Consider the following 12,128-nt stretch of genomic DNA (forward strand, 5'->3'; position numbering starts at 1 on the left):
TACTACAACAACCCAACATATACAAGATGCCCACTACAGCAGCCACTAGCCACACGTGGGCACTGAGCACTTGCAATGTGCTCAATCTGAATTGAGATGTGCTGTACCATTAAAATCTACTACTCCAGAATTCATTTTTTCAAAAATATGTAAAACAGCTCATTAGTAATTTTTATACTGATTGCATGCTAACATATATTGGATATACTAAGCTAAGAAAGATAAATTATTAAAGTTAATTTTACCCCTGACTACCTTTTTAAATGTGGCTTCCAGGAAATTTTAGATTGCATATGTGCTTGCACTCTATTCCTATTGAACGGTGCTGATCAATAGGATTATTCCTATTGAACGGTGCTGATCTAAAGCAATGCCTATTATCACTGTTGGGACTAAATAAACGATTATTCAAGATTATATTATTCAATATACTGATTGCATGCTAACATATATTGGATATACTAAACTAAGAAAGATAAATTATTAAAGTTAATTTTACCCCTGACTACCTTTTTAAATGTGGCTTCTAGGAAATTTTAGATTGCATATGTGCTTGCACTCTATTCCTATTGAACGGTGCTGATCTAAAGCAATGCCTATTATCACTGTTGGGACTAAATAAACGATTATTCTCACTACTATATCTTTAGAGATTTAGTTTAGTACATATGATTGGGGTTCTAGTGGGAGGTTCTCACTAGCTAAGAGAGCACAAAATTCCACAGAGTTAAGTATCTCTACAGTGCTGACACCGTCTGGGGCACTTCACAGACACTTCATTTAGTGCTCCTAACTCTGAGACAGATGTTGTTCCCACTGAGCAGACTGCAAAACTAGGCTTGGAGGTTATGTAACTTGCTGAGACAGTATTTGCATCAAAAGGCTAAACCATGACTGCTCTGGGGATTTCAGATCTCTGGCTCTTTCTGCTAAGACTCTGCTGCTCCAACTTCAGCTTTGACTAGTGACCAGCCTGTCACTTCCAAAGTGACAGGCTGGTTCCACTTCTAGAACCATCCTCTGTATCCTCAGCTTTAGAGAATGAGGACATTTTAAGTAGGAGGTTTACATAAAATGCAGATATATCAACAAAGACCATTTGCCATCTTAAGAAAAAAAAATGAAGGTTGCTAAGATTAATCTACAGATTCAGAGCAATTAATTCATAATAATGCTATGACTTTTATTAAAGGAGTGAAAATTTGATTCTTGGGATGCACTTCCAGCAACCGTGGTTCGAGTGGCCGAAGCAAGATGGATCAAAGTCAGAGTGGTGGTCATGGCCCTGGAGGTGGCAAGAAGGATGACAAGGGCAAGAAAAAGAAATATGAAGCTCATGTACCAACTAGAGTGGGGATAAAGAAGAAAACAAAAGGACCAGATGCTGTGAGCAAGCTCCCACTGGTGACACCTCACACTCAATGCCAGTTAAAATTATTGAAGTTAGAATTAAAGACTATCTTCTCATGGAGGAAGAATTCATTAGAAATCAGGAACAAATGAAGGCTTTAGAGGAAAAGCAAGAGGAGGCAAAATCTAAGGTGGATGATCTGAGGGGGACCCCAATGTCAGTAGGAACCTTGGAAGAGATCATTGATGACAATCATGCCATCGTGTCTACATCTGTGGGCTCAGAACACTACGTCAGCATTCTCTCCTTTGTAGACAAAGATCTGCTGGAACCAGGCTGTGCCGTCCTGCTCAACCACAAGGTGCATGCTGTATAGGGCTGCTCATGGATGACACGGATCCCTTGGTCACAGTAATGAAGGTAGACAAGGCCCCCCAGGAAACCTATGCTGATATTGGGGGATTGGACAACCAAATCCAGGAAATTAAGGAATCCATGGAGCTTCCTCTCACTCAATCTGAATATTATAAAGAGATGGGTATAAAGCCCCCAAAGGGGGTCATTCTCTAGGTCCACCTGACACAGGTAAAACTTTATTAGCCAAAGCAGTAGCAAACCAAACCTCAGCCACTTTCTTGAGAGTGGTTGGCTCTGAACTTATTCAGAAGTACCTAGGCAACAGGCCCAAACTTGTTCGGGAATTGTTTCGAGTTGCGAAAGAACATGTACTATCCATCGTGTTTATTGATGAAATTGATCCCATTGGAACAAAATGATACAACTCAAATTCTGGTGGGGAGAGGGAAATTCAACAAACGATGTTGGAACTGTTGAACCAGTTGGATGGATTTGATTCAAGGGGTGATGTGAAGGTCATTATGGCCACAAACCGGATAGAAACCTTGGATCCAGCACTTATCAGACCAGGCCGCATTGACAGGAAGATTGAGCTCCCCCTGCCCGACGAAAAGACTAAGAAGCATATCTTTCAGATCCACATAAGCAGGATGACGCTGGACGATGATGTGACCCTGGACGACTTGATCATGGCTAAGGATGACCTCTCTGGCGCCAACATCAAGGCCATCTGTACAGAGGCTGGTCTGATGGCCTTGAGAGAGTGTCGGATGAAAGTAACAAATGAGGACTTCAAGAAATCTAAAGAAAATGTTCTTTATAAAAAACAAGAGGGCACCCCCAAGGGACTGTATCTCTAGCAGACCAGAGCTACCTTCAAAGAGATGGTTGGGCATGTCCTGACCCCTCCGAGGGATGAGGTGGGGGAAGCCCCCGGAGGAAACCATGTTCCAGTTGATCTTTCTTAGCAAAACCTCCCATGTACCTTTTTGCTTGTGATGTATAGGACACCCCTTGGGCTGCCTTCATCTGTGGGACACATGCAGTGCTCTGTCCCCAATAAAGCGTGCTCCCTCTCCAAAAAAAAAAAAAAGAAAGAAAAAAACCCTAAATTTTCTCAAAAAAGTAAAAAAAAAATCACTTGGGGGTGATAAAAAATATCATGATTTCTTTCAGGATAAATACATATGTTGCTATTTATAGTTTTTAAAAATTTTATATTTATTCATGAGACACACAGAGAGAGAGAGGCAGAGACACAGGCAGAGGGAGAAGCAGGGAGCCCGATGTGGGACTCAATCCCAGGACCCGGGACCATGACCTGAGCTGAAGGCAGATGCTCAACCCTCAGCCATCGAGGTGTCCCTGTTGTTTATATTAATGCTAAATTAACTTACCTTTTACCTTTTGTGAGGAAAAGAGGCACCTACAAGAGAAGTTCGCTTATGCCTCATAGTATTCTTGCAGGATCAGTGGGAGGAATAAACTTGAATGCATTTTCCATGCAAAACAAAGGCCAAGAGACTTAGCTCTTTAGAACAAAAGGAAAGTCTCTCTACTCAGAGGCACATATATAAGTACACATGGATGCATTCTCATGCCATCATTTGCATACGAAGCAATGAGGGTTATCAGGTTCTTTGTTCCTACAGAAAGCAATGACCACAGTGGAATGCCCATTGTCTGCTTTGATTTTCCCCATTTATATGAGTGCTTTCTTTTCTCAATTAACTGGGTACTGTGTTACTTCATTTAATCCTTATGACAACCTTAGAATGAATCCTTAACCTAAGAGTGAAGTACTATGACTAACCCCATTTTAGATAAGAAAAAGATAACTAAGACAAGGCAGGTAGCTCATCCAAGACTGTCCACCTGGTAAATGATAGATGGGATATTCTTCCCAAGAAGTCTAACCCAGAGTCAATACTCTTAGCCAGTATGCTACCCCACTGGGAAGGAGGAATATCACATGCAGTAATGCAGGTCAAAGTGCTGAGAAAACCACACAACCTCCCTAAAGGTACTGGAGATCAGTAGGTACTTGCTATGTGCAAAACCTATTAGAATTGATAGTAATCTCAGGCAAAAGTTTATTATTTTCTTGTCAACTCAGACAGTTTCCAAATTCTGTACAAGCATATTTATGATGAGAAAAAAATTAATTTAATGGAACCAGGCCATTTATAGGATATTCTTTACTTCACAAGTCTTAAAAGAGACAGATAGGTAGACAGACAAACTCAAAGCTGTATTTTAAATTTTTAAATATTAATATAACCTATGAAAATTAATATTACCTGCATATCCTATTCTGAAGTAAAAAGAAACTCCAGGACTAAATCTCACATAATCATAAACAATGTTTATTTTTCATTTTTTATTTTTTTTTATAAACAATGTTTAAATGTACATCTTTCTCAAAGAGAAATTTAAAAGGCACAAATAAAAGTCATGAAATATCCTATTACCATTCACAATGATATACTATTTACCATAAAAAAGTTGATTTGAGATGAGAAAATTTTTAAAATTCTGTTTGTACAAATCTTACACCAACCATACTGACCAGACTGAGTAAATGACAAGCATGTGAACTTGATTCTACTTAGGTAGAATCAAAGTGTAAATCAAATGAAAACACAGAGCAGGTAAGATAAAGCATGCTTACATAACTTCTCTCCTAGCAAACCAGAGCACGTGCTGACTCCTCTGAAATAATGTGTAGTACACCACAGTGAACATAAGCTACTCTGAGGGATTAAAATTCATTCTTTTTGTTTATTTTCTTTATTTTTTCAGTAGGTGTGTAGAGCCTAATGTGGGGCTTGAACTCAAGACCATGAGAAATCAAGACCTGAGCGGAAAACAAGAGTTGGACGCTTAACTGATGGAGTCTCCCAGGAGCCCCTAAAATTCATTCCTTTTAATTATGTCACAGGTAAATGAGGATTCTTTTTTTTTTAAAGATTTTTATTTATTTATCTGACAGAGGGAGACAGCACAAGCAGTGGGGGGCATTGGGAGAGGGAGAAGGAGAAGCAGACTTCCTGGTGAGCAAGGAGCCAGATGCAGAGCTTGATCCCAGGACCCCAGGATCATGACCCGAGCTGAAGGCAGATGCTTAACCGAAGGAGCCACATAGGCACCCTTAAAATTCAACTTCTTAAAACGAGTGGTGGGTACACAGATACTTGTACCATTATTTGGTATTCTGTAAATACTGTTTTATGCCTATTCAATATAGAGATAATCCATAAAAAATGAAAAACTCGAAATTATTATTAATGGAGAGGAGGGGTAAGACGGCGGAAGAGTCGGGTCCCCAATCACCTGTCCCCACCAAATTACCTAGATAACCTTCAAATCATCCTGAAAATCTACGAATTCGGCCTGAGATTTAAGGAGAGAACAGCTGGAACGCTACAGTGAGAAGAGTTCGCGCTTCTATCAAGGTAGGAAGACGGGGAAAACGAAATAAAGAAACAAAAGGCCCCCAAGGGGGAGGGGCCCGCGAGGAGCCGGGCTGAGGCCGGGGCGAGTGTCCCCAGGACAGGAGAGCCCCGTCCCGGAGAAGCAGGAGCTGCACCAACCTTCCTGGGCAGAAAGGGGCCCGCAGGGAGTTAGAGCAGGACCCAGGAGAGCGGGGATGCCCTCGGGCTCCCGGGGACACTAACAGGCACCTGCGCCCGGGAGAGTGCGCCGAGCACCCTAAGGGCTGCAGCGCGCACGGCGGGACCCGGAGCAGCTCGGAGGGGCTCGGGGGCGGCTCCCCCGAGGGGGCTGCAGGGCGGGAGCGCGAATGCAACAGCGCAGGCCCCGGAGCACATGGGCGCCGGGACACAGCCCAGAATCCGGCCTCCCCTGGGACAGGCAGAGGCCGGGAGGGCCCAGGACAGCGAGGACGCTCCTGCCCCGAGCTGAGCAGATCAGCGGCCCCGCCCCGGAGCATCCAGGCCTCTGAAGGCTGAGAGCTCCGGAGTTACTGCGGGAGCTGACTCCAGGGCTCCAGAGCTGGCCTCCACCCCTGGGGTTGTTCCTCCTGGGGCCTCACAGGGTAAACAACCCCCACTGAGCCCTGCACCAGGCAGTGCAGAGCAGCTCCCCCAAGTGCTAACACCTGAAAATCAGCACAACAGGCCCCTCCCCCAGAAGACCAGCTAGACGGACAAGTTCCAGGGGAAGTCAAGGGACTTAAAGTACACAGAATCAGAAGATACTCCCCCGCGGATTTATTTTTTTTGATTTCTGATTGCTTCCCCCACCCTTTTTCCCCCTTTCTTTCTTTTTCTTCTCTTTTTTCTTTTTCCTTTTTCTCTTTTCTTTCCTTCTTTCTCTCCTCTCTTTTTCCCCTTTTCCCCAATACAACTTGTTTTTGGCCACTCTGCACTGAGCAAAATGACTAGAAGGAAAACCTCACCTCAAAAGAAAGAATCAGAAACAGTCCTCTCTCCCACAGAGTTACAAAATCTGGATTACAATTCAATGTCAGAAAGCCAATTCAGAAGCACTATTATACAGCTACTGGTGGCTCTAGAAAGAACCATAAAGGACTCAAGAGACTTCATGACTGCAGAATTTAGATCCAATCAGGCAGAAATTAAAAATCAATTGAATGAGATGCAATCCAAACTAGAAGTCCTAACGACGAGGGTTAACAAGGTGGAAGAACGAGTGAGTGACATAGAAGACAAGTTGATGGCAAAGAGGGAAACTGAGGAAAAAAGAGACAAACAATTAAAAGACCATGAGGACAGATTAAGGGAAATAAACGACAGCCTGACGAAGAAAAACCTATGTTTAATTGGGGTTCCCAAGGGCGCTGAAAGGGCCAGAGGGCCAGAATATGTATTTGAACAAATCCTAGCTGAAAACTTTCCTAATCTGGGAAGGGAAACAGGCATTCAGATCCAGGAAATAGAGAGATCCCCCCCTAAAATCAATAAAAACCGTTCAACACCTCGACATTTAATTGTGAAGCTTGCAAATTCCAAAGATAAAGAGAAGATCCTTAAAGCAGCAAGAGACAAGAAATCCCTGACGTTTATAGGGAGGAATATTAGGGTAACAGCAGACCTCTCCACAGAGACCTGGTAGGCCAGAAGGGCTGGCAGGATATATTCAGGGTCCTAAATGAAAAGAACATGCAACCAAGAATACTTTATCCAGCAACGTTCTCATTCAAAATGGAAGGAGAGATAAGAGCTTCCAAGACAGGCAGGAACTGAAAGAATATGTGACCTCCAAACCAGCTCTGCAAGATATTTTAAGGGGGACTCTTAAAATTCCTCTTTAAGAAGAAGTTCAGTGGAACAATCCAGAAAAAACAAGGACTGAATAGATATCATGATGACACTAAACTCATATCTGTCAACAGTAACTCTGAACGTGAACGGGCTTAATGACCCCATCAAAAGGCACAGGGTTTCAGACAGGATAAAAAAGCAAGACCCATCTATTTGCTGTCTACAAGAGACTCATTTTAGACAGAAGGACACCTACAGCCTGAAAATAAAAGGTTGGAGAACCAATTACCATTCAAATGGTCATCAAAAGAAAGCAGGGGTAGCCATCCTTATATCAGACAAACTAAAATTTACCCCGAAGACTGTAGTGAGAGATAAAGAGGGACAGTATATCATATTTAAAGGATCTATCCAACAAGAGGACTTAACAATCCTCAATATATATGCCCCGAATGTGGGAGCTTCCAAATATTTAAGCCAATTAATAACCAAAGTGAAGAAATACTTAGATAATAATACACTTATACTTGGTGACTTCAATCTAACTCTTTCTACCCTCAATAGGTCTTCTAAGCACAACATCTCCAAAGAAATGAGAGCTTAAATGATACACTGGACCAGATGGATTTCACAGATATCTACAGAACTTTACATCCAAACTCAACTGAATACAAATTCTTCTCAAGGGCACATGGAACTTTCTCCAGAATAGACCACATACTGGGTCACAAATCGGGTCTGAACCGATACCAAAAGATTGGGATCGTCCCCTGCATATTCTCAGACCATAATGCCTTGAAATTAGAACTAAATCACAACGAGAAGTTTGGAAGGACCTCAAGCACGTGGAGGTAAAGGACCATCCTGCTAAAAGATGAAAGGGTCAACCAGGAAATTAAGGAAGAATTAAAAAGATTCATGGAAACTAATGAGAATGAAGATACAACCGTTCAAATCCTTGGGATGCAGCAAAAGCAGTCCTAAGGGGGAAATACATCGCAATACAAGCATCCATTCAAAAACTGGAAAGAACTCAAATACAAAAGCTAACCTTACACATAAAGGAGCTAGAGAAAAAACAGCAGATAGATCCTACACCCAACAGAAGAAGAGAGTTAATTAAAATTTGAGCAGAACTCAACGAAATCGAGACCAAAAGAACTGTGGAACAGATCAACAGAAGCAGGAGTTGGTTCTTTGAAAGAATTAATAAGATAGATAAACCATTAGCCAACCTTATTAAAAAGAAGAGAGAGAAGACTCAAATTAATAAAATCATGAATGAGAAAGGAGAGATCACTACCAACACCAAGGAAATACGAATGATTTTAAAAACATATTATGAACAGCTATACGCCAATAAATTAGGCAATCTAGAAGAAATGGACACATTCCTGGAAAGCCACAAACTACCAAAACTGGAACAGGAGGAAATAGAAAATCTGAACAGGCCAATAACCAGGGAGGAAATTGAAGCCGTCATCAAAAACCTCCCAAGACACAAGAGTCCAGGACCAGATGGCTTCCCAGGGGAATTCTATCAAACATTTAAAGAAGAAATCATACCTATTCTACTAAAGCTGTTTGGAAAGATAGAAAGAGACGGAGTACTTCCAAATTGATTTTATGAGGCCAGCATCACCTTAATTCCAAAACCAGACAAAGACCCCACCAAAAAGGAGAATTACAGACCAATATCCCTGATGAACATGGATGCAAAAATTCTCAACAAGATACTAGCCAATAGGATCCAACAACACATCAAGAAAATTATTCACCATGACCAAATAGGATTTATCCCCGGGACACAAGGCTGGTTCAACACTCATAAAACAATCAATGTGATTCATCATATCAGCAAGAGAAAAACCAAGAACCATATGATCCTCTCATTAGATGCAGAGAAAGCATTTGACAAAATACAGCATCCATTCCTGATCAAAACGCTTCAGAGTGTAGGGATAGAGGGAACTTTCCTCGACATCTTAAAAGCCATCTACAAAAAGCCCTCAGCAAATATCATTCTCAATGGGGAAGCACTGGGAGCCTTTCCCCTAAGATCAGGAACAAGACAGGGATGCCCACTCTCACCGCTGCTATTCAACATAGTACTGGAAGTCCTAGCCTCAGCAATCAGACAACAAAAAGACATTAAAGGCATTCAAATTGGCACAGAAGAAGTCAAACTCTCCCTCTTCGCCGATGACATGATACTCTACGTAGAAAACCCAAAAGCCTCCACTCCAAGGTTGCTAGAACTCACATAGCAATTTGGCAGCGTGGCAGGATACAAAATCAATGCCCAGAAATCAATGGCATTTCTATACACTAACAATGAGACTGAAGAAAGAGAAATTAAGGAGTCAATCCCATTTACAATTGCACCCAAAAGCATAAGATACCTAGGAATAAACCTAACCAAAGAGGTAAAGGATCTATACCCTAAAAACTATAGAACACTTCTGAAAGAAATTGAGGAAGACACAAAGAGATGGAAAAATATTCCATGCTCATGGATTGGCAGAATTAATATTGTAAAAATATCAATGTTACCCAGGGCATTTTACACGTTTAATTCAATCCCTATCAAAATACCATGGACTTTCTTCAGAGAGTTAGAACAAATTATTTTAAGATTTGTGTGGAATCAGAAAAGACCCCAAATTGCCAGGGGAATTTTAAAAAAGAAAACCATAGCTGGGGGCATCACAATGCCAGATTTCAGGTTGTACTACAAAGCTGTGGTCATCAAGACAGTGTGATACTGGCACAAAAACAGACACATAGATCAATGGAACAGAATAGAGAACCCAGAAGGGGACCCTGAACTGTATGGGCAACTAATATTCGATAAAGGAGGAAAGACTATCCACTGGAAGAAAGACAGTCTCTTCAATAAATGGTGTTGGGAAAATTGGACATCCACATGCAGAAGAATGAAACTGGACCACTCTCTTTCACCATACACAAAGATAAACTCAAAATGGATGAAAGATCTAAATGTGACACAAGAGTCCATCAAAATAATAGAAGAGAACACAGGCAACACCCTTTTTGAACTCGGCGACAGTAACTTCTTGCAAGATACATCCACAAAGGCAAAAGAAACAAAAGCAAAAATGAACTATTGGGATTTCATCAAGATAAGCAGCTTCTGCACAGCAAAGGATACAGTCAATAAAACTAAAAGACAAGCTACAGAATGGGAGAAGATATTTGCAAATGACATATCAAATAAAGGGCTAGTTTCCAAAATCTATAAAGAACTTATTAAACTCAACAGCAAAGAAACAAACAATCCAATCATGAAATGGGCAAAAGACATGAACAGAAATCTCACAGAGGAAGACAGGGACATGGCCAACACACACATGAGAAAATGCTCTGCATCACTTGCCATCAGGGAAATACAAATCAAAACCACAATGAGATACCACCTCACACCAGTGAGAATGGGGAAAATTAACAAGGCAGGAAACCACAAATGTTGGAGAGGATGCGGAGAAAAGGGAACCCTCTTACACTGCTGGTGGGAATGTGAACTAGTGCAGCCACTCTGGAAAACTGTGTGGAGGTTCCTCAAAGAGTTAAAAATAGACCTGCCCTACGACCCAGCAGTTGCACTGTTGGGGATTTACCCCAAAGATTCAGATGCAATGAAACGCTGGGACACCTGCACCCCGATGTTTCTAGCAGCAATGTCCACAATAGCCAAACTGTGGAAGGAGCCTCGGTGTCCATCGAAAGATGAATGGATAAAGAAGATGTGGTCTATGTATACAATGGAATATTACTCAGCCATTAGAAACGACAAATACCCACCACTTGCTTCAACGTGGATGGAACTGGAGGGTATTATGCTGAGTGAAGTAAGTCAATTGGAGAAGGACAAACATTATATGTTCTCATTCATTTGGGGAATATAAATAGTAGTGAAAGGGAATATAAGGGAAGGGAGAAGAAATGTGTGGGAAGTATTAGAAAGGGAGACAGAACATAAAGACTCCTAACTCGGGGAAACGAACTAGGGGTGATGGAAGGGGAGGAGGGCGGGGGGTGGGGGTGAATGGGTGACAGGCACTGAGGGGGGCATTTGACGGGATGAGCACTGGGTGTTATTGTGTATGTTGGTAAATTGAACACCAATAAAAAATTAATTTATTAAAAAAATAAATTATTATTAATGAAAAAAGCAAGATGGATGTTCATTGTACATGAAACTTTTCTGAAAGTTTGAATTTTTTTTCAAAATAAATATTTGGAGGAAAAACAAGATCCTTACACTAAATCCACACGAAATGGTAAATCACATCCTGATTTCAAACACATTAAAATGCAAGCAACCGCAACAACAACAAAATTCATCATTAGAACAGCTGCAGGTGAGAAAACAACACAAAAGGAAGAGCACTGGGTGTTTGAGCTATTTTAGTTCCCACTCAATCTCCAGCCAACTCGGAAGCTCAAACAAATCAAAGCAATCTGGGGGCTGGGGGAAGTGGGGCACGGTGTGCCAGGGAGGCTCAGTGGTTTAGCAGTCAATTGACTCTTGGTTTTAGCTCAGGTCGCGATCCCAGGATCATCAGATGGAGCTCTGCATTGGGCTCTGTGCTCATCACAGAATTTGCTTGATATTCTTTCCATATCCCTCTGTCCCCTCCCTTGCTTGCTCACTCTCTCTCTTTAAAATAAATACATCTTAAAAAAAAATAATCTGCAGGCTTGATGTATCAAATTTTATTTTATTTTTAAAAGATTTTATTTATTTGAGAGAGAGAGAGCATGTGTGGGAGTGGGTGGGCACAGAGGGATAGAGAGAAGTAGGTTCCCCACTGAGCAGGGAGCCAGTGTGGGGCTCAATCCCAGGATCCTGAAATCATGACCTGAGCTGAAGGCAGACACTTAACCAACTGAGCCACCGAGGTGCCCTGGCTTAATGTATCTAATTTTTTAAAAATTAGACATTTAGCACAGTTCTTTATTCTTGCAGACAAAGTGGGGAAACATGCAGGAGGCAAAATAGCTGGTTAGGTGGAACATCCAATTAAACAAGTGAGTAATTCTACCAGAGGTCTTCCATTTGCCTTTCACCATCCAGTTCTCTGGCCCAGGAGGCAGACCCTTATGGGCTCTAACAGCCTCTCTTACCCTCTGGCTTAAGTGGAGTCCAGCCA

General features: G+C 41.7%; 1 protein-coding gene and 1 pseudogene across 3 annotated transcripts in view; one reads left to right on the plus strand and one right to left on the minus strand.

Annotated features, from left to right (window-relative positions):
- The window catches only part of LAPTM4B (lysosomal protein transmembrane 4 beta), a 98,315-nt gene that overhangs the window by 49,961 nt on the left and 36,226 nt on the right, over positions 1–12,128 (minus strand). The gene's annotated exons all lie outside the window — the stretch shown is intronic.
- On the plus strand, positions 1,239–2,657 carry LOC112916933 (26S proteasome regulatory subunit 4 pseudogene; annotated as a pseudogene).

Source organism: Vulpes vulpes, chromosome 13 (genome assembly GCF_048418805.1).
Source record: "Vulpes vulpes isolate BD-2025 chromosome 13, VulVul3, whole genome shotgun sequence".
Taxonomy (NCBI): Eukaryota; Metazoa; Chordata; class Mammalia; order Carnivora; family Canidae; genus Vulpes; species Vulpes vulpes.